General features: G+C 40.3%; 2 long non-coding RNA genes across 2 annotated transcripts; one reads left to right on the top strand and one right to left on the bottom strand.

Moving 5' to 3' along the window:
• Positions 1-8,644: 8,644 nt before the first annotated feature.
• On the top strand, positions 8,645-9,753 carry LOC107279185 (uncharacterized). Its single transcript, XR_001540523.3, has 3 exons — positions 8,645-8,853; positions 8,998-9,063; positions 9,197-9,753. It is a non-coding gene; the product is annotated as an uncharacterized lncRNA (long non-coding RNA).
• Positions 9,754-14,799: 5,046 nt separating this feature from the next.
• LOC136353787 (uncharacterized) lies at positions 14,800-17,962 on the bottom strand. The gene is made up of 3 exons (XR_010737219.1): positions 17,801-17,962; positions 16,397-16,515; positions 14,800-15,000 (listed from the first exon to the last, which is right to left on the bottom strand). It is a non-coding gene; the product is annotated as an uncharacterized lncRNA (long non-coding RNA).
• Between the last annotated feature and the right edge of the window lie 6,438 nt (positions 17,963-24,400).

The following is a 24,400-nucleotide window of genomic DNA, read 5'->3' as shown; positions in this document are numbered from 1 at the left end:
TTTATATTTAACACTTGCAACTCAGATTTCTGAAAAGTTTATATTGAACAATAGCCACACAAATTTTAGCTTTGCGATCAATTATCTTTGAACAACTGCAATATAAAGTCCAACTTTCTGACACGTACATGACCTGCCAATTTAATAGGGTCGGCTGTCTAGAAGGTATAACTTTATGTTTTATGTTTATGGAGTAAAACATTTTATATTATACATATGTAACATAATGTTTAGTTTTATTCAATGTTGGATCCCAAAAGCTATATGTACTGAATATATTGATGCAACGTGCCAAGATAATTAGTGCAAAATATTTGACATATTACAACAATATTTGCAAATATCTTGATAGAATACATGTGATTCGGATGACTCACCTCTCGATTCTTAATTAATTCTTTTATTGATTTTGATGGAGGCAGTAAATCAATCAAAAACGAACAACATTTCCATCAAATTAGATAAATTGATTGATCGGTAACATGGGTTTTGGATCAGGTCAAGCAATCAGTAATTAAATATGTGAAAGCACCCAGCAAAAAACGCTACTCCATTTGTAAAAAATAAAAGGAAAGGAAAGAAAGAAAGACAACTTCATTGTCAGAGTAGGGTGTCATATCGGTATTTTTATGATGGGGGCAAGATATTAGGCCTTGCTTAGTTTGCGAAAAAAAAATTTGGGTGTTATATTTGACCAGATGTCAAAAAGGGTTTTCGGACACGAATGAAAAAACTAATTTCATGACTCTTCTGGAAACTGCGAGACGAATTTAATAAGTCTAATTAATCCGTCATTAGTACATGTGGGTTACTGTAGCACTTATGGCTAATCATGGACTAATTAGGCCTCAAAAGATTTGTCTCACGATTTCCATATAAACTGTGCAATTAATTTTTTATTTTATCTATATTTAATGCTCTATGAATGTGTCCAAAGATTTGATGTGACGTTTTTGGAAAACAAATTTTGAGAACTAAACAAGGCCTTAATAAAGCGAAACATGGAACCATGTCTACACTGTTTCCAATTCGGATTGTCTTTTGCATGTATTGTTTATGAAACAACAAAAATGAAACAATACATTTTATAAGCTATTCCAATCATTAACTAAATTCAGTATTGCTTATGTAGCATTTTAGAAACATCAAAATGACATCTCTCATTGCAAATGGCCTGACATAAAATCGAGTGACTTGTACAATAATAAGTTGGAAAGTTTAATTAGTACTACCAGTGAGAAATTGAGTTTGTGGGGACTTAATGAAGTTCAACGCACTATCCTTGCTGCATTCATTCTGTTTCTAGCTGTTTGTGTACAAAAATGCTATTGGGCGGCCAATCACGCACGCTCCTCCCCTATGAGACTAGACATGTGTCATGCACGGAGAGTATGCGGCGGACGGCGCATCGCATGGGAGAACCGGAGGAGCAAGTTTTTCCGTTTATATTTCGGTTTCTCTTCTATTTTGGTTTTTCCCTTTTTTTTCTCTTATGATTTGATTTTTCCCTTTTTTATATGTATGTATACAAAATTTGTATTCCTGTTTTTTCTCATGGTTATTCAATATGTTTATTTACAAAGTTTGTATATGTGTATGTAAAGTTTATATACGCGTATGCAAAGTTTGTATACTTGATGTATTTTCTTTTTTTATTTTTTTAATACATATGTATATAAAGTTTATATGCGTCCTATATAAACTTTATATATGTGTATATATTTTTTATGTACTAAAAATATATTCATATAAAAAATTATATATATTTATATATATACGTATAGTATATACATATAATGTAGATATATGAGAGGGCCTAGAGGTGGGGCGACTGCCCTCGCGCGCATGGGGGCGCGAGGCTGATCGCGTATCAGCGCCCCCCTGTTTGTGTAGGTCAGAACCGCTGTGCTCGTAGGCACGTGTAAGATATGGCAGTAGCACACAAAGAGTATGGCTGTGTTCGCAGGAATGGGTTGAGAAATGGGAACCCATCTCCTGCGTATGGAAAACGGAACGATCCATTAGCACGTGATTAATTAAGTATTAGAACTTTTTTAAGCAACTTTTGTATAGAAACTTTTTTAAAAAACGTACCGTTCAGCAGTTTGGGAAACGTACGCTCAGAAAATGAGGCGGAACTAGGACTTACGAACAGAGCCTATATCATATACTCCCTCCGTCCCAAAAGGAATCAATCTACGAGGGGATGTGACCCCTCTTGATAATGTATCTGGATCCCCTCATATGTTTTCTTTCTGGCACAGAAGGAGTATATGAGAGTGTGTGGGCCTGATGAGGAGTATTGAGGAGTTACCCAAACTTTAGCAGGCGTTTTGGAGTATCTCCTTCGAATCGATGCATCAGAAATTCGGACGCTGCAAGTCCTGCGGCGCACACGGTCAGCAGGCTAACCGCACAGAACCACAACCAACACTTCGGCAAACGATGGACTTACGACTTGTATGCACTGTTCCAACGGAAACAACTAGGTGAAAGCAATAATACACCATGGATCGAGCGAACGTGTCGAGGCTAACTATTCCCTTCGTGTGTGTCGACTTCTGCTCATGAGCCTCTCTGCTCCATCACATAACACAGCCCACGTATATGCAAAATCTTCTAGGGCCCACTAGCTAGCTCAAGCATATATATGTCTTTATCTTTCTCATTCAAACCCTCTAATCTAAGTACGTGTTTTAAGTGAGCTTAGACTAAAATCCAACATATACAATTCTAATTTATACTTTGCATGGCAATACTTTGCATATAAATAATAATTTTTTTACTTAAAAAATTTATTAATAAATAATAGACTTTCCACATGTAAAGTTTATATAAGATTCAAAATCCCTTCTCTAAATAATAGAGAAAAAAGATATTCAAACAAAATTTGATGTTGTATTATGTTTTACAAATGGTACATATTTTGTGATCACAGACTAAATAACAAACTAGAATAAAAGATGTTCAAAAAAAAAGTTAAAAACAAGATAGAAATGTCAACTTAAACTACTATGGCCCACAAGTCCCATGTGGTATGTATCCAGATTCCAGAATCTAATCGGTTGGTGCTCAGAATTTGCACGCTACAGTGATTCACGTAAGTACACAAGCGACCTGGAAGATCGGCGTTCGCGCGAACTCGTTTTCGTGAATGTTCGCGCAACAGCTTTTTCGCACCATGGACACTATACATACGTGACTTGGGTCTTGTTTGGATCCTCCGAGCTATTAAATAGCCCTCCGAAATCTTGCTATTTAGGAGTATTAAGCGTAGATTACCGACAAAACCGATTCCATAACCCCTAAGCTATTTTGCGAGACGAATCTAATGATGTATATTAATCCATAATTACCTGCATTACTGTAGCATCACTGTAGCAAATCATGGATTAATATACCTTGCTAGATTCGTCTTGCAAAATAGCCTAGGGATTATGAAATAGGTTTTGTCAATAATTTATGTTTAATACTCCTAAATAACAAGATTCCGGAGGACTATTTAATAGTCCTACGGATCCAAAAGGAGTTTGGTAGTTCTGCTTCAACTTTTGTTACGGACATCCATACTAAAATAACATTTTCCCACGATCAAAAAGAGTTTTCACACTCGATCCGGTGGGCGGACCAGACCTTTGAAAATTGTTTTCTCCTACGGTCAAAAAGGACATGCTAATTAATTTTGTTGATCTGTCCCATGAACGGGGACCAATGGGGAATTTGCTCCAATTAGTAGAGAAGACCGGATATCCATCAGCGCCACACTTTCCCTCCAAAGGCAGCCCCGCGTGAGATGTAAATTATGTGTTGCAATACACTTTTCAAACAGTTAAAAACGTGAGTTAAGTAGAGTGTCTGGCTTTTACTACTTCCTAATTTACCATGAGCATGTTTTCTAAACTCGTAATGGAACTCAGCCTAGTATCATAGCCAGTGACCTCCATGGCACCAGCTCCTCTCCGAAGAAACTGATCCACCTTAGCCAATGCGCACACTAGGCCATCTACAGGTTTCAAACAGTGTAATCTTCTGGGCACAGCACTGGCACCTTTGTCTTAAAACCGACATCTATGTGTGGGGCCTACCAACGACTAGTGTGGGAGGGAGAAGATTAAAGGTGCCGGTTTTGGGTCTAGAACCGGCACCTTTCTCTGATACAGGTACAGGTTTTAGGGGTCGGTTTTATTTAAAAACCGGTACCTATTTGAATATAAAGGTATCGGTTTTTGAATATGTAGCGCGTGGTGGTGGGAGCATGGGCGGAGAAGGTATTATAGGTGCCTGTTTTTGGTGTGCCGACACCTATAGTGGCGACACCTATTTGCCTTTTTATAGTAGTGCCAGCTCATCTGCGAAGAAACTGATCCGCCTTCACCGGCGCGCATACTACGCCAACTGCAGTTTTCAGAGAGTATAATCTTCTATGCACAACACCACTACGATAGATTGGCAATATTTTTTTTTACAGCCAATTATTGCTCCAACGCTCAAAAGCATCCACACAATCTAATAAAACCACGAAACACACAAATTTAACATAAAGCAACACAATATAAGCACCAACACAAGATTAATGACCTAGAATTATTGAATTCTATTTGTGAATCTTCATCCGAAATTGGCGAAAACCTACATAACTGTGTCTCAAGTTTACGACATGCATCATTTGTTAGATTGATGTCTTCATCACACCTTTGCAGTTGAGCCCAATACCAAAGCCAGTATGTTGCCCTGAAAAGTACCTCCATATAAGATTTTGATGGTGCTTTTATCAAAACCATATCATTTCTACCAAGCCATAGAGCCCAACATACTGCAGATTGATGTCTTCATCACACCTTTGTAGTTGAGCCCAATACCAAAGCCAGTATGTTGCCCTGAAAAGTACCTGCATATAAGATTTTGATGGTGCTTTTATCAAAACCATATCATTTCTACCAAGCCATAGAGCCCAACATATTGCAGATGCTTCTACAAGGATAAGTTTCTTGGTTTTTTTATCAATACCCACGAGCCAATCCCTAAATGTATATATAACATATACATGTCGAGGGTACGACCCAAAAGCAATATGTATTGCTCTCCAAAGAAATCTGGAAAAATGGCAATCCAAGAATACATGATAAATTGTTTCATTTTCCATTAAAAAAACATCTCATTCTACCATTCCAATTCCTCATATCCAAATTATCCTTTGTTAACACTATTCCTTTAAGCGGATACCAAATAAAGATATTAGTTTTAAGAGGCATCTTGAGTTTGCAGATGATCGATCCTATTCCTCTCAATATAATCATTATTGATTAAAACTAACTATATAGATCGAATCGAGAATTGACCATTTAGACAAAGTTACCATCGAAAAATGTCATTTTCTTCTGTCAAAGATGTATGCTTGCCGTGGTAACCCTTTTATTAATTGGTTAGTTGAACTTGAGCGTATACTCTTTGTGCAAAAAGTTTGTGTTGTTTCACCCTTTAGATAGCCTCGGCCATGCAACTAACGTTGACTTGACTTGTATAACTCTACTTAAGCCTTAACAGCTACAATGATTAATACATGATTAATGTGATATTGAAGGTACGTAGTAATTGTGTGGGGGCATAAACTTTGACTTGCCTTCTAGAGCTCTACTAAGCCTTAACACCTAACCATGATTAAGGGGGTGTTTAGGTCGCGTAAAGTTTTAACATGTCACATCGGGTATTATATAGGGTGTCGTACGGGGTGTTCGGACACTAATAAAAAAACTAATTACAGAATCCGTCAGTAAACAACGAGACGAATTTATTAAGTCGAATTAATCTGTTATTAGCGTATGTTTACTGTAGCACCACATTGTCAAATCATGGAGCAATTAGGCTGAAAAGATTCGGCTCACAAATTAGTCGCAATATGTGCAATTAGTTATTTTTTAGCCTATATTTAATACTTGATGCAAGTGTTAAACGTTCGATGTGACAGGGTGTAAAATTTTGGGGTGGGATCTAAACATGCCCTAATTTGATATCGAAGTTTACCGAGCGTCGGTACAATAGCAGACTATAAGCTAGCTATAAAAACATTTCGAGAATATAAAAGAGGAGATATAATAGCAGAATACAAGATGCATATGTGTATGACAGGTGCGACCACATATTAATTGTGTAGTATATGTTTATAGGTAACTAGCTATTGTACAAATTGGCTGTTAAGTTGACTATAGATGATTTGGAGCCATCGGTTGGCTATACTATTAAACTAGCTCTGATAGGGACGTGTGTAGTAGTACACTGGGGAGGAGACCTAAAAACTAGAATTCTTATTGTTTTCTTCAGGCGAGGAAAACTATGGGCCTGTTTGGTACAGCTCCAGCTCCAACTCCACCTCTCTTGGAGCTAGAGCTCAGCCAAACAGTTTCAGCTCTATCAAAACTGAGAGTGGAGTTGGGTGGAGCTCTCTCACAAAATATACTAGAGTTATGGATCTGGGTTTAGGCAGCTCCACAACTACACTCCAGACCCAACTCTTGGAGTTATATTTAGGAGTTGGAGCTGTACCAAACAGGCCCTAAAATTCTAGATCACGCTTGGATGCATGCTTCGTCGCTGCTACTTCCGTTCTAAAACATGATATATTTGTTAATACAACAAATCTAAACATCATTGAAAATATAGATGGGGAAATTATTATAAACTCTCGAGAGGTCATCCCCTTGTTATTTCCGTATCATCCACATAGTTATGAAAAAATTAGAAAAATAAATCAACAAGATAGATTGGTATGAATCACTACACAAATATGCTTGGTCAATTTTAACTTATACAAGTTACAACAATAAAACAAATGTAGCTGCAAATTAAATTTGTTATTTTATATAGTATTCGTCTATTCATATGTATGTCATTCGAATTCACACAAAATTGAAATAATGTCACCGCCATCATGTTTTTCATCCTCTTCGTGCCATTGCCGTCACGTTTTTCCATGTCCTTCCCCAATTTCTTCTTCCTCTCCTACCTCTCCCCTCCTGTCTCCTTTCCCCCATAGCCGTACAATGTTTTCTTTTTGAAAATTCAAGTCTATTATATAGATTAAAGACATCGCCATATGATACAATTTGCGGAGCGAAACCATCCTTTTAAAAGGTAAAGCCAAATTATCTAAGGGGACAAATTTTCCAAATAAACCAAATAGTTGTAATGGATGAAATCTGAGAAGAGGCTACGGCACTGCCGCGACGATTGCATCCACAAGCCTCTACTAATAGTGTGCACTCCACTTGACAAACTGGCGACCCTTCGGCTGCCTCCACGGGAACGGCACAATTCGAGGTTGATTATTGAGTCATAGATTTTGCTTAAACTTCACCTGACTAACATCGATTTGCCAAGAAGTTCTCTGTCAAATATAAGGAATGCTAACTGCAAACCTATCGACAAGAATCGGACATGAGGTCTGCACTCAACCCGAACGAAGCACTCGACTTGGTTACTGCTGCAGATAAAATTAGAAGTCGTCCCTAAAGACCAACAGGCTCAATCATGAGACAATTAGGACAATGGCGATAGAACTGATGCCTTGCTACATCCCACCAGAACCTAATGGAGGAAATGACCTGCAAGTGTCTTTTTGCAACTCGTCGAGCAATATGCATTGCATCCATACCTTCCAGACAATGTTGCCAAATCAACAAGACCAGCAAGATGCAAACTTCGTTGATAATGCTGAATCAATCCAAGGCCAGCTCTGTCTGTTCATACACATCGCCCCCAAAGCCATCCGTCCCAGACAAGGGTCGATCAGATGAAGACGATCGACAACGGCTAAACAAGGAGCAGAGTGGGCAGGTGAGCAGGAGTCGGCACAAGAGCACCCAACCAACGACGACACGCAGCCGCATGGGATGTAGCTGCGGAGGTTGCCACAGGAGCACTCCGTATGCACACCACCTCACTACCAAGACACAGGAGAACGTTGCCAGCCTCCACACTATGGCCGTTGCAAGCAGCAGCCGGTGGAGAAAGCTGGAAACCAGTAGAAGAGGGAGGGTTATAGAAGCTCCAGATCTAACAAATCAGAGAACCAACACCAGCCAAGTTGAACACCACCGAGTGGATTCGCTTCAGGGTCACCGAGGCATTAGGACACCGCCACCATCCAAAACCGCCGCCTGCAACTCCACCACTCACCACCATGGGAGAAGCTCACATTCCGGCAAGAACTGGGAAAACGGGATAAACCTACACAACAGGAGGACCTGACTATACTATACTGTAGGGAAGGAGGACTCTGGGGAAGAGGGGTCAGGGGAGGAGGGTTTACTGTAGCTTCATGTTCCCCTCGCGGTCGCTCTCTAAGCAGCCTCTGTCCCAAGTTAGGGCTGTCAAAAAAGCTCGGAGCTCACGAGCAGCTCAAGCTCGGCTCGTCGCAAGCTCGGCTCGAGTTCGACTCGATAAGGATTCGAGCCGAGCTTGAGCTTGTCGCAAAGCTTGCGAGCTCTACCGAGCCGAGCTCGAGCTATTCGGTAGAAGCTTGAAATTTCACTCCCGCTACCCATCCCAATTTTTCCCGCACTCTAATTCCAAAATCCCACCAGCAGGCTGCACTCCTGCAGTCCATCACCTAACCATTTATTTCCCTTATCCCCAACTCCCCCATCCCGTACCCAAACCTTAGCTCATTTGCTCTCTTCCTCCAAACATTTCTCTCCTAGATCTACACTTCTAGGCTGCTCCAGTGCTCCATTGCTGTGGATCTAGCCAAGCACCGGCCAGCCTACACCTCTCCTGTCCAGGAAGCTAGAACCTCATGGAGGACAGCAGCAGCCCACCGCCTCCTCCGTGAGTGACGAACTGACGAGCCAGATCTGAGTATGTTTCCTCTTCTTTCCTCGTACGATTTTACTTTTTGATTTCTTTTGCACCCACCTGTATCTAGGGCCCTACATGTATCCACTGTGTAGAGTTTAGTTACTTGATTGATGTTACTGATTTACATTGAATTTTATGGACTAGGTGGAGACCTGAAGTATTGGAGTGGTAGTTATCTTGCTGTGCTCCTCTTCTGAAGAAAGACTGAAGGTTGTAGAACACCGTGTGCTTATTGCCATTTGCCAACGTAAATTGATGCCATGCTTTTCTTCTTGTACTTGTTTGATTCCTCCTCTTGTGCAGAATATATATTGATAGCAGTTGGTATTTTTAATTTTTGTAGATGTCTGCAAACCAGCAATCAACACAGCTATCTATAGAGATCGAGTCACCGAGCAATAGGGATTGCATAGCAGCAAAAGAAGCACAACCGAATCCTGTTAACTATGGCTTTTTAACAAGTTATTATTGGGAGATAAGTTCAGATTGCTGAAAGAAACAATCTTAACGAGCTTCTATGAACCGAGCTCGAGTCGAGCCGAGCCTTGGTCGAGCTCGAACCGAGCCTGCCTTTAAGCTTGAAGGTCATGTCGGGCTCGGCTCGAGCCTGTACCAAGCTCGAGCTTAGGTAGATAAGCTCGCTCGAGCTCGGCTCGTTGACAGCCCTATCCCAAGTACTGCCTCCCGCTATGGCCATACAATGTTGATGGCACAACAACGCAATCAATAGACAATAAACTACGAGGGCCCAACTGTATACGTCTATCCATATCTGCTACCGTTGCACATGTACATATTGTAAAATCAAAGGTGTTTTTGATTATTATTCTGTGATGAACAATTGGGCATTGGAGATTATTGGTTTTGTTATTTGGAATTTAATCACGAAGTGGTTTTGGAGATGATTGGATTTTACAGGTGAATCTGCAGGATTTATCATTTTGTGTGGACCGGTCAGACCGGGCTCTGGTAGCCGGTCAGACCGGCGCAGCCCGCGGTCTGACCGGCCGACACTGTGTTGGTTTCGGTTTCGGGTTGTTTATTTGGATATCTGAGTTTATTCCATGATTATGACTTCTAGATGGATACTATACGTATGTAATACTATTGTTTGCTGCTAATTAGTCAAGTTGGAGATAGCTTGGTCTCGGAATATGGTTTCTTTGTTTGTTCCATGTGTAGGTGACTCGATGTCTCGGGAGAGTATTTGCGGTGATGGACCGGGAGTCGACTTGGGGATAAGACGACGTCCGTGGTGGTCAGAGATCATGCGGGATACTTAGGTTAGAGTTGATGCACATGGTTGATGGAGTTTCCATATGGCATACGATGGAGTTATTGTGTGCGTATGGGATGCGGAGTCGAATTTGGAAGGAGTCCAAATTTGGTACGTTTGGTTATGTAAAGTTTCTTTCTTGTACTAGTGGGTTTCCTAAGGTGTTTAGGACTCCTAGTATGAGTTTGGTTCGGGGCTTTAGGCTGCCTACCTCATGTATAAATAGAGGGGGGAGCGTGAGGCTTCCCGGTATCGCTTTAGAGAGCAATTGAGTTAAGTTTTGAGTTAGGGTTTCGAGTTTAGTCGAAATTTTTGTAAGGAGTGTTGTTGGTGCACTTTGTAAACACAGAGAGAAGTAATGAAATCGTCATCTACTTTAAGAGTTCTTCGATTTGTGTTTCACTGGGTTTCGGCGGTCTAACCGGCAACTCAACGGCGGTCAGACCGGCGGGAGCACGGCGGTCAGACCGGCGGCGGCGACAGCGAGCGGCAGGCGATCTCGGCGGTCAGACTGGTAGATCATCACTGGTGAGACCGGCGGCTAAGCTTCGGTCAGACCGGCTAATCTACTCCGGTCAGACCGATCTCCATCGATTTCGAGGGTAACTTTTATTTCCGCTAAAAGTTTTCGGTTTTTGGGTATACCAACCATTCACCCCCCTCTGATTGGCTTAGTTCTTGTGTTTCGATCCTACAACTGGTATCAGAGCCAGGCTAGATTAACATCTCTGGCCCGATGGACACGTGTGAAGGCCTGATGGACCGTGGGAGCCTGTGGGGCCCGTATACCTGATGGACCGTGGGCCGGTGGGGGCCCGGATACGGTGAAGGGGCGGTGAAGGGCTGAGGGACACCAATGTGTGAAGGGGGAGATTGTTGAAGAGATTGGTTGTGGAAGGGTAAATGACCTAAGATATAAGTGGGGGAGCCCCTCACCTCAATGGCTAGCTTTTGGGGTGGGAAAGGCCCTTTACGATCCTACAAGTGGTATCAGAGCCTCGTTTTCTTCTTTGGATTTTTATCGATCTAAAGTTTTTGTCATGGCTACTCCCGCTAGGTTTTCAACTAAGCCTCATGTTTTCAATGGAACGGATTTTTCTCATTGGTGTAGTAGGATGCAATCTTACATTATGGCTGAAGATTATGATATTTGGAGAAAAGTTTCTCATGCTTATGTGATTCCTGAAGTTATTAATACTGCTGCTGAAAAAACTGCTTTTGAACAAAATTGCAAAGCTCGCAACATTCTTTTGAGTGGTATTTCTCGTTCTGATTATGATCGTGTTCCACATCTTGAAACTGCTCATGAGATTTGGAATGCTTTGAAAAATTTTCATCAAGGAACAAATAACATTAAAGAGCTTCGTCGAGATCTTTTTAAAAAGGAGTACATTAAATTTGAGATGAAATATAGAGAGGCTTTGGATGACTATCTTTCTAGATTTAATAAAATTTTGAGTGATCTTAGATCTGTTGATTCTTCTTATGATGTTAATTATCCACAATCTGAGATTTCTCGTCACTTTTTGAATGGTCTCGACATGTCTATTTGGGAGATGAATGTTACATCTATTCAGGAGTCTGTTAACATGTCTACTTTGACTTTGGATTCACTTTATACTAAATTGAAAACACATGAGATGAATATTCGTTCTCGCAAAGTTGATTCTAAATCGAGTGCTTTGGTTTCTTCTTCTTCTTCTTTGGTTGTTGATGCTTCTTCATCTATGCCTTCTTTTCTTGCTGCTTTTAATGCCACATCCGATGATCAACTCGAACAAATCGAGGAGGAGGATTTGGCTTTGGTTGCTAACAGAATTGCTCGAGCTATGAATAATGCCAGGAACAGGAAAAGAGGTGGTCCAAATCGTTGCTTTGAATGTGGTTCAATTGATCATCTTCGTTCGCATTGTCCTAAGCTTGGGAGAGGCAAAAGAGAAGACAAAGATGGTGAGAAGACCAACAACAACAAGCCCAACTACAACAAGTCGAAGGGTTCTAACCAAGGGAGGAAGATGGAGAATCTTAGGAAGGCTTTTCAACAAGTTTGCGCCGCCTTCGAGCCACTAAGTGATGTAGATGGTGAAAGTGGAGATGAAGATAAGGGAAAAAAGTCTCCGATGTTTGCTTCATGGCGTGTGGTGAATCTGACACAGAGTATGAAGATAATGAGGTGAGTGCTTTTGAGGAAGCTATTAATATTTTGAGTGCAAAAAATAAAAAGTGTGAGAAGATGTATAAAAAATAGGAATTTATCATTGAATCTCTTAAGTCTGAAATTGATAGGTTAAAATCTCTTATTCCTAATGATGATGATTGTGAAAATTGTGAGGTTTTAATGAATGAGATTTCAAAAATTAGAGATGTTAATGCTGCACAAGATTTGAGAAATAGATCTTCTCTTGCTTGTAGTTTTGATTTGCACACACGTACTTTGGATGAGTTGTTTTTAACTAAAAAGTTGTTGCAAAAATATCAAATTGCTTTTCATGCTAGTTTGATGTTTAACATGATTTGTATTAAAAAGTTAAAACAACCTCATGATGTTTTGGATTGCTCAACATGTAATTTGAATAAGATGAAACTAAAAGATGCTTTAGGTCGTGTTGAGTACATGGAAGATGTTGTGAAAAACAATGAAGTGCTTTCTTGCCCCAAATGTCGTAAAAGCAAAGGTGTCATGGTAGATTGTGAAAATTGTGCTAATTTAGAAAAAGAGGTTTCTTATTTGAAAATTTCTTTGCTAAGATTTTCTGATAGTAAAAAGAACCTCAATATGATTTTGGATAAATCAAAGGTTAGCACAAATAACCGTGGTTTAGGTTTCGATCCTTATGCTCATAATTCTAGACATCCTCCTGTTGTGTTAGGTGTTGGTGCTAGAAGAGGTGAGATTTTGGTTAAACCTGATACAAATAAAACTGTGTTTAAATCTGCTGGTATCATGTCTACTATGAATGCATCTTCTTTAAAATCCAATGTTGTGCATGCAAAACCTCCTGTTTCTGCATGTGTTGCTAAATCTTCAAGTTTTAACAATGTATCTAAACAACGTAAAAAATACACTTGTTCTTTTTATGGAAAAGATGGACATATTGTTGATTTTTGTTTCAGATTAGCTCATAAACAGAAAAAGGAGAGAGAGATTGCTTTTGCAAAATCAAAGTGGCAAAAATCGGGTTTTCCCTCGAGGAAACCGGTCAGACCGTAGTGGGTTCCGCGGTCAGACCAGCGACCGGTCAGACCGGCTGCAGTGCATCGGTCAGACCGGACACCGGTCAGACCGGCGGTACAGAGGCGGTCAGACCGGCCACTGTTCTTCGGTCAGACCAGCCTCGGAGGAATTTTTCTGAAAATTCTAAAATTGATTTTGCACGTGGATATATGCCTATTGGATCTTCTGGTCGTGTGTCTCAGTACTGGATTCCTAAATTTTTATTATCTAACCCCAGTACTGAGGCTTCGACTTCTGCTTGTGTGTAGGCTTTGGTGGCAAGGAATAAGAACGTGTGGATCGTGGATTCCGGTTGTTCGCGGCACATGACCGGTGATAAAAATTGGTTCTCCTCCCTCAAGAAGGCATCCAAGACTGAAACAATTGTCTTTGCCGATGCTTCTACTAGTGCCGTTGTCGCTACAGGTTTGGTTAAGGTAAATGAAAAATTTGAATTGAAGAATGCAGCTTTGGTTGAGGATTTAAAGTACAATTTGCTTTCGGTTTCACAAATTGTTGATGAAGAGTTTGAAGTTCACTTTAAGAAAACTGGAAGTAAAGTTTTTGATTCTCGTGGTGATTGTGCTGAATATTTCTCGCTATGGAAGAGTGTTTAAAGCTAATTTTGAAAATTCTGTTTGACCTGTGATAACATGTTTGGTTGCTAAGTTTGATAAAGATGTGATGTTTTGGCATTGTAGACTTGGACATGTTGGTTTTGATCATCTCACTAGGTTAAGTGGTTTGGATCTTGTTCGTGGTTTGCTAAGGTGTTTAGGACTCCTAGTATGAGTTTGGTTCGTGGCTTTAGGCTGCCTACCTCATGTATAAATAGAGGGGGAGCGTGAGGCTTCCCGGTATCGCTTAGAGAGCAATTTAGTTAAGCTTTGAGTTAGGGTTTCGAGTTTAGTCGAAATTTTTGTAAGGAGTGCTGTTGGTGCACTTTGTAAATACAGAGAGAAGTAATAAAGTCGTCATCTACTTTAAGAGTTCTTCGATTTGTGTTTCACCGGGTTTCGGCGGTCTAACCGGCAACTCACCGGCGGTTAGACCAACGGCATTGCGGCGGTCAGACCGGCGGGAGCACGGCGGTCAGACCGGCGGCGGCGACAGCGAGCGGCAGGCGATCTCGGCGGTCAGACCGGTAGATCATCACTGGTCAGACCGGCGGCTACGCTTCGGTCAGACCGGCTAATCTACTCCGGTCAGACCGATCTCCATCGATTTCGAGGGTAATTTTTATTTCCGCTAAAAATTTTCGGTTTTTGGGTATATTAACCATTCACCCCCCTCTGGTTGGCTTAGTTCTTGTGTTTCGATCCTACACATATATGCAAATTGCTGAGATCAAACCAAATTGGAGACGAAACGAGATTGGAAGAGATAAACATGGTCTTTCTAACAAGAGGATCTGTGCATTGCGCATATGTGGAGGAAATCTTTCGCTCGTGAACAATTTCAAACTTTCAGTCTCTCAATAACTGCATCAATTTTCCTTTTCGCCATATTAATGTACAATAGTAGAAGTTACATACTTAACATCTTGGAAGCACATCGTCAACCTCTAAATTAACATGACAAAACAACTCTCAAAATTAATTGGCGCCTTGGCTTTATTTCTGCAACTGTAACTCGGATCTGCCCTGTCGTCCAGGTCCTAAAGAACAGAAACCATACACTCAATTACCATACTTACAATAATTTTTTTTTCGGGGAACCATACTTACAATAATTGAAACAATATGAAGAATCTATATAATAACCGATACAATTTATCTCCACCTAATATAGTTAATGGTATTTTTCATCCTATTCCCAATATTCCACGTCATCCCAATTTTTCTTGGACGATAGGTATGTACGTGACTCTCCGTCGGGCGTCCGATGGGAGCAAGTTAAAATCGGGCGTTGACGTCAGCATGACGTCAGCGCCCGATTTACGTGCAAAACTATTTTAAACTGATTTTTCTCTTAAATTACTTATCCAAATCATGATCCGATTGCACCATTAAATTCGTTGCAATTAAATCTTCAAAACAAGACCACACATGGATATATTCCGACGAAAAAAATTTTAGCTTATTGTTGAATTATTTTTAAATGTTGCACGATTTTCCACCAGATATATCGAAATTGTTTCACTAAGTAAATCGAAAATGTTTCACTCGTTTAAATCGAGTCTTGTTTCACCTTATATAAAAACAATATTTCAGCAAATAGAAAAAGAATGTTTCAGTTCACTGCAACATTAGATCTATACATAGTGAAACATTGTGAGTACACTAGGTGAAACATTTTTCGGTGGAAAAAAAATAAATCAAATTCCCTTAATAGGGGGTTTCTAAAATATGTGGGTTTTTTGTTACAATGAAATGTTTCGTTCACTGCAACATTAGATCTATACATATTACATAGTAAAACATTGTGAGTACACTAGGTGAAATATTTTTTGGTGGAAAAAAAATAAACCAAATTTTCTTAATAGAGAGTTTTTAAAATATGTGGTTTTTTTTAATAGAGTTATGTGCGGATAAGTGGCAGGTGGATAGGGACACGTGGTGGGGCCTAATGTGGAAGACACGTGTGGGGAGCGACCGATCCAGGCGGCTGGCGCCGGTCGACCGAGCGTGGGCAGTCTCCCGATAGGTAGACAAGCCATCCAGCCAGCACCGGAACTGGAAGCCCCATGCCCTGTTCTAATGGGACAAATCAAAGCCCAGCCCAACTTTAGCCGAACCTCCAACCAGCAGATGGTACAGATGTTGTAACAGATCGCTTCCTCGACCGTTTCCATATTCCACGCGCGAACCAGCCACACAAAGCAGGACGGAGGCCAAGAGCCGGCGCATCGCCACCACTCCCCTCCCCAACAATGGACAGATGATAGTAGGTCGTAGTAGCATGAATCTTAACAAAATTTAAAATATAGTTACCTAATATAGAAGACATATTTTTCTAATATTATAAATCTTGTCAGCACGGTCTAAATCCATAGTACTCATTCTACCTATATTATGGAATGGAGGTAGTTCTACATTAGAAAAAAAACTTACCAGCTGCACGCTGAATTGGTTGACTGGTGAGGCCATTCGATCCCTGCATCTCCCCATTTAGGCGTCAAATCTTCAAGCACTGCACATGGGTATTTGTCTCTCTTGTCATGGCGTCATTTCTAAAGAAAAGATTAATTGGATTTATGCCATTACAAATTTACCATTTTAGATAACTGTCACTACTATTCGTTTATTCGTATATATGCTATTTGAATTCACACAAAATTAACTGAACGTATGGATAGTTACTCAGTACGTAAAATCTATAACGAGAGGTCTGTCGATCTGGTCTTATGCAGCGACACTAGGCGCAGCCATCTGATTTAGTCGAGAAACATCAGAGTTTAGAATTTGAGAGAGGCCTGAGAGAGGCATCTGAGTGTTAGGCATCCATGTCTTTTTTCCCTTCTTATAAAATTTTCTCTCAAATTACTTATCCGATCTACAATCCGATTACACCATTGCGTTCGTTGTAATTAAATCAACAAGATCTCACATAATTATGTTACAATGAAAAATTACAAATTACTTTTATAATATATCTAAATTGCTTTTAGATTTCACTAAATTACTTCTTAGATATATAACAGTAAATTCAATAAAGTCTAACAGTAATTTACATATATTATAGAAGTAACTTAAACAAAAAGAAAGTAACTTTGCCATGACATTAGAAGTAAATCCGTTGTTGGGATAAAAACATAACTCTATCTAGAAACTAAATTAATAGCACAAATTATGGAATTGACTAAAACCAATAATAAAAGTAATCACCTCATAGCATTATGAATGTATAGGAAGTAATTTAATCAAATCTAAAAGTAATTTATATATATGATAAAAGTAACTTAGTATATAATAAAAGTAATTTACAAACATAAATATTTTTTTATTATAATATAATCATGTAAGATCTTTTTATACAGATTTAATTGCAATGAACACAACGGTATAATCGGATTATAGATCAGATAAGTAATTTAAGAGAAAATTTTATTTGAAATTTAGATGGGTAATGAGGATGCAAGTGGCAGGTGCTACTACTTTTAGTAAGAAGGGTAACGAGTGGATACACACTGTATTATTTTTGGTAAAAAAAAAAGGATGGTCGTTGGTTAGCACTAATGAGTGCATACGGTCCCTATAGTCGCGTCCTACTCAGTAGTGATTGTCCCCAAATCAACCGTATCAACCCCAAAACATCTAATACCAACCCTTGTAAAACCTTAGAAAACATAGAGGTAACAAAAAAAATTGAAACTGTGAAATTGGGGGATTCAAGAGAATGGAGATGGGACAGGGGAATCGATGCTATCCATGTAACGCAGAGAAAAAATAGCAAGGAAATCATTAAGAAAAAACAGAAAAAAAAAGAACACGCATAAGGTGGAATTCTCGCAATACCTATGATGTAGAGGGGATGAGAAGGAGGTCACTGGCGACGGAGCGCCGCCACGCATGGGGACGACGATGGGGACGGTGGAAGCAGCCAGAGAACCACCAACGTGGGCGACGATGAAATAGCTCGGAGCGCCGCACGTTTCTAAAGGAGCCACGGGTGTGGGGGGATGGAGCGGACAAAGGGATAATGCTGTCGGAAAAAGATTATAACGGTCACACTAATTAATCGCTCTTAGCCGGTTACGCTATTTAATCCCGCATTTAATTTGTCCCGTTGTAACGGAAGGCCGTATAGTTGATTTTATGATTAGTTAACAGAAAACCTACACTACGGGCTTCCGTTGCAATGGGACAACTATTACCACTAAATATCTAGCATTCTTATCCTCTTCTTTGTCTCTTCCCCTTCCTTCTCCCTCTCTCTCTCTGTGACTACCAGCACAAAGACGACGATGGTGGCTAGCTGTGTGGGGTGGCGCATTGGGCGTGGAGGACGCTCGTCGGAGCCGGTGCCTGCCGTTGTCCCTGTCGCCGTTGCCCCACCTCCGCGGGGGTCGAGGCGACGACGAGAAGCTCGGCGACGGGTGCGGTGAACAAGAGGGAGAGTGGTAGCGGGACACGGAGGCCGCTGCTGGCGCCGGGGAAGGCGTTCCCTGGCGGGAGCTTCTCCTGTCGGCTCAGGACCCCGGCCGCCGAGGAGGACGATGACGGCGCGGCCTCGGCAAGGGTCGCCCTCAAGCTCGCCTCCCTTACCGCGCTGCTCTGGCTTCCCGCCCTCGTTGGTCTTCTCATCGGCTGTTCCACCTCGACGACTATCGGATTCGCCGCTGCCTCCTCCTCCACACTCTGCCTCGCCGACCACCGGATTCGCCACCGCCTCCTCCTCCTCCAGGCTACCCAAGTACCAGGTATCATGGGTACCAGGTACCAGGTATCACGGGTACCAGGTACCTGGTACCAGGTATCATGGTACTAGATACCAGGTACCAGCCGGTACCAGGTATCAGGTACCAAAGGTACCAAGTACCATGTACCAACTGATACCCAAGGTACTAGATATCAAGATGGAGTGCACGTGGAAGCGGGGAGAAGTCACTTAAACTATCCCGTTACAACGGGATCCCGTTTTGTAGCTGCTCTCTTAATTAAAGCCTTACTAATTCGAGGGCAGCTACACAACGGGACCTCATTGCTACAGGATACTTTAAGTGACTCCTCCCTTTCCTTTCTTCTGTAAAGATGAGATTCCACGTGTGCTCACTCCTGGTACCTGGTACCACATACCAGAGGCACGATACCTATCCGATTTCTCCTCGGAACCGTGCACGCGATACCTTGTCGCTGATGTCGCTCCTCAGCAGCCGGAGCAGCACAGCACAACATAGGCTGGTACATGATACCTGATACCTAGTACCAGTATGGTGCCAGCTCCATGGTGTATGGTACCTATGGTACCTGGTACCTGGTAACAGTATGGTATCTGCTGCATGGTGTGTGGTTCCTGGTAGCTGGTACCCGTGGAATTGGGGGAATTCAAGAGGATGAAACATGGGAATCAATACCATCCATATAAGCCGGAGAAAAAATCAGCACGGAAATCATCAAGCAAAAAAAAAGAGAAAAACACACATGAGGAAGGGATGCAAACGGCAGTGAAGCACTGCCGGCGTGGTTAGGTGGAGGAATTAGCCGGAGTGGAGTGGAGTGTGAGGGGTACCTGCAGGTATCCTGCTCCAATGTAGGATTGCATCTTGTCACACCAATAAGAAAAATCCAATCCGTCGAAAACATGTGGCTTAGTTGAAAACTTCTTAGCCATGGCTAAAACTCTAGATCGATTAAAATACAAAGAAGAAAACAAGGCTCTAATACCACTTGTAGGATCGAACAGCAAAAACTAAGCCAACCAGAGGGGGGTGAGTGGTTGTAGTACCCAAAAACCAAAACTTTTAGCGGAATTAAAACTGATAATCTCAAATGACAATTGTTCATCACGGAATAAGAATCCCTTGCCGGCTCATTTGGCCCCGATCTTTCTCGTAGGCTCTGGTGAAGAATCCCTCAGCCCATATGTATGGTGGATGGACCCATTTGAATGTGTTTCGTTAGGTTTGTGGGCTCAAAACTCCATAGGCTTGAATATGGAAGTTCAATTCACCTCCTTCTTTATGTATCTTTTGTCTCAACTTTGGTAGTTTGTCACCTGCATCCAAATATACACCAACACTCGTGGAAACTATAAGAAATAAACCCTACCACTATATTGAATGTTTTATACTTTTAGATTTATGCAGGTATTGACGGCGTAAATTTGGCATTTAACAGCTGTCAACACTTGCCAAGAAGGTTAATCCCTACATGTGAATCGAAGAACAAAAGCAAGAGCTAGGTAGATTGCAACTCAATTGCAAATAAATGACTTAGCACTCAAAGTTGGGATTTTACGTACCGAACTAGTGGCGAAACTGCATTTGGCAAAATAATCTAAGTAAAACCCAACTCTAAACTATGACAGCTACTAGAAAAATATGATTACGAACATTCCAGGGTTAGCCTTAGGCCGTCCTCCTCTTAGGCTTAGCCCACGAAACAATTATAAGACCCAAGGACTAAATCAGACTCGAACTGGAAGATGTGCTTGACTTGTTTTGCAAATTTCCGACTGATTATGAGGAATACGTGGAACTAGAACCATCTAAAAGTAGACTCCTTAAGCTTTCTAACAAGTACTCATGGCCCCCGAAAACCCTTCTAGATAGTGACTAGTCCGTTTGAAGATGATGCTGTCAGGGGGTCCAAATCCGAATCCAAAACGTGCAGAATTTCATCTTTTGTTTTCTATTGATCAAAAGTGACGTAATGATATAGGAGTAGACTTGGGAAAAGTATAGGTTTGGTTCTCAATCAATTGCTTTGATCATCCGTGCATTTCCCACGCTCGGTCTCTTTCCCTTTACCAAACAAAAACTTTTACAAACGAGAACATAAAAAGTCGATGCAACAATATTTGTTCAAATATATAACATGCAATTTTTACATAGCTTGCAACTTAGGTTGATAATATATAAAGTGGCCATGATTATGGCCTCACCATTTTACTCCCCCGAACTATTTCACTGGAGCACTTAACCCCCCCCCCCCTAAATTATTCATTTTTTTTCATTTTACACCCGAACTACTGAAAACGGTTCACTTAACCCCATTAACTCTATTCATCTTCTTCAGTTCTCACTGTATAAGTCATATTTTGCATTGAAATTTTGGTAGAATATAGATGCATCCACAACTTACGTATCAACATTCTTCTTTGATTTTTTTTTCTTCTCACTATTTACATATGTTGAAAGCACTTCAAACTGATTTAAACATCAAAATTTTATAGTTCGAGCAAACGCCATGAAAAATTTCAAAATATTTTTGAACTTTGGTAATTGTGCCATCCATGGTCTAATAAATTTCAGCTTAAAATAAAACTTATACAAAGAGTAACAAAAAGAGAGAATTGTTATTAAGGAGTAAAATGACGGTAGCGCTCATCCACGTGCTGCGCACAGTATATTAGTTCGAGCGCCACACAACGCTCCCTCCTTCCGGTTTTCCTCTTTTTTACCACCCCACCTTTTCCTTTTCGGTTTCTTCTCTCCAATTTTTCTGTTTTCGCATTTTAGTAAAATATTTACCGTCTAGTTTTTCTTTCCAAGTTTTCTATTTTTCTAGTGTCTCCCACGTTTCAAAAAAGTAACGAATTTACTCTGTGGAGTTTTCCATTACTCCCAGCCTCCATCATCTACTCATTCAAAAGTAACAAATTTACTTGCATGAATACTCCCACATCATACGGCACCATTCCTAGATGGTCGTAAAAAATTACTACCAGCTTAGAACGCTACTCCCTCCGTTCCAAAATATAAATGATTTTTGGACGGATGGGACGTATCCTAGTACTATGAATCTGGACATGTGCACTGTCCAGATTTATAGTAGTAGAATACGTCACTTCCAACCAAAATCCCCTATATTTAGGGACAGAGAGAGTAGTAAATTATTTTACCAATGTTATAAATATTATTTAGATTTTGTGGTCTACGAATAAAACAATTACCATGTTCCTCTCGATATAGCCCATGATCTCGTAGTCACTGTGTAGTAATATGTTTACTGATGTCACAGTATAGGAGTAAAAACTAATACTGAGAATATTGTTAATCTGTATCACAAAATGGCCGTACAAATGAAAAAAAATTACAGGCACAATCACGCACAAGTGATAAAATTACTCTCAAGTGAATCAAACCAAAAAGGAAAAAAATGATTCAGCCAAAAATCCATCGTGAAACAGGGATCCTGGTGGCTTTGCTAGACCTTGCAATAAGGATAAAGAGGTTGATCTGTCTCTTGTGATTGGTAGTAGAGAGGGCAACCGGGTGGTGAGCTGTAGTCAATGATGGAATCATGGAAGTATGTAGCAGCGTGGTATAGAGATGGGCTCGACGTTGCGCAGTAGCAGCCATCCTTCATCTAGCAAGCAAAAAAAAATGCAAAAAGCATTCTTGTTCATGTCATAGAGACGACGAGCAAAGGAAAAGTAGCAAACAACCTCCATCACGGCGGACTCCACCCTATCCTCTGCACCCAGCCACATGAAGCACGATGTGCAAATGTAGGACCTGAGTAGCTCATCAATTCAAATCAAGTAATATTGGAGATTGCACATTAATTTGATTTGTAAAAAAAAAATTGGAGCTTCATGCGTGAAGGTGAAGGATAGTATGCAGATGCAAATCAGAGTGTCATTTCCTCACTTGCTTGTTTTGTCAATGTCGCCGACGTGGAGCAGTCGTCGGTTGTTGCTCTTAGCACCTCCTTGCTAGTTAAGGTGCTGACCGGCGTCCGACTGCGAGGCCCGAAGCAGCGCCTTCGCCTCAACCGCCGCTAGCCACTGCCATCAACCGCCACGGTGTCGTCGTCCTACTCCATGGTGCATCACCGATCTGTGCGCTGGGATGGTGGATCGATTCAGATAAAAAAAAGGAAAAAATAAAGTGGGGGCGAGTGTTAAGTTGGGTACGGGAAAAAATACAATAAGGAGGTAACTTGTTTTTATCGAAGTAAATCATTTACTCCGATAATACTAGAAGCAAGATGACGAGACATGGGGTGTAATAGGAAGCAGGGAAGTTGTTTTTATTATTAAAGTAAATCGTTTACTCCGATAATAATGTGAACGGAATACTAGGAACGAAGTGCGCTCTAATAGTAGTTCTAGTAAAACAAACCATTTTTAATAATTTGGGGGATAAAATGTTCAGGGAGTTAAGTGATCCATCGAATTAGTTTGAGGGAGTAAAAATGATTTTTTTTTCTTTAAAAAAAATAGTTTTGATTGCAGAAGAATTTCTACCCATTTTGTGAGAATCACAATTACTACCTTCGTTCTAAAATTATCCAACTTTCTATATTTTGAAATGGAAGGAATACATTTTACTCTGATATCTTTTCAGTCTAGTCGACAAACGATTCTTGCACATAAGGTTCATCTGCAATAAATCTACTAATCTAAAGCTGGCAGGTTTCCTGCAAGCCTATTGGACCACTTGGCACCTCTAAATTTGCAGGTAAATAAGATCATATATGAAAAAAAAAATCTTTTGAGAGCACAAACTTCTAGAGGGTTCTAGGCTAAAAGTCTCAAATACTCTTCTCTCGCACTTCTTCCTTTCTTTGACTTCAACAACAACAACACATCCCCATCAACTTCTACTAAGTTCCCAATTGAAGTGGACAAAAGAATATCAAAAGAAAAAAAAATATTGCGCTATATATTTTTTTAGTTGCTTAAGTAATATGTCTAGAAAATTACTAATATCACATCTAATAAATCACATACATATAGAAGCTATTTTTATCTACTTCTTTACGTTAGAGATGATGAAAGAAACAAAATGAATCCAACACTGTATGTATGAAGATAAACTAAACTCTCTATGTTCCATACATCACTAAAAAAATCTATTGAAAATTATAATGTATCTTTCATGCGAAAAAATAGAATATGTTTAATACGGGAAATATCAAGATTTCTGGTTCTCAGGGATAATGAGAAAACCTCGATTTATCATAGGTTAAGTTGGAAGCTAAATTCCCTTCACTAATTATTTTACTATTTAGTGTTTTGCTATTGTATTATGAAGGAGATCTACATATATAAAATGGCAACAGATGCGATCTAGAAGAATGTCACTAGCTCCAATAAGAATGTCACTAGCTCCAATAAGAGGGCCCCATCGTTTGGCTTTTCTTTTAATAAGCCAAAACGGCTTATTAGAAAATAAAAATAAATTTGTAGGTAAAACTTTTATATGTGTGTTCTCGGTGACTTAAAAGCCAATGCTGAAAAAGAAACTACGTTGAAAATATCTTAAAATCAATGTCAAAATTAAGTTTAAAAATTCAAAATTTGGCTTTTTCTTTGGCTGAATAGGCCATCCGATGGGAGCCAGAATATGGAAGGTGCCCCAATCGATCCAACCCCAAGATTTAGACTCATGAGAGCTAGCAAAGGGAATCTTGAGGTTTTTCAATTCAACAAATCTACTATTATAC

This window comes from Oryza sativa, chromosome 10 (genome assembly GCF_034140825.1).
Source record: "Oryza sativa Japonica Group chromosome 10, ASM3414082v1".
NCBI classification, from domain to species: Eukaryota; Viridiplantae; Streptophyta; class Magnoliopsida; order Poales; family Poaceae; genus Oryza; species Oryza sativa.
Note: the sequence above shows the minus strand (reverse complement) of the source record. Positions and strands in the feature narration are given on the sequence as shown.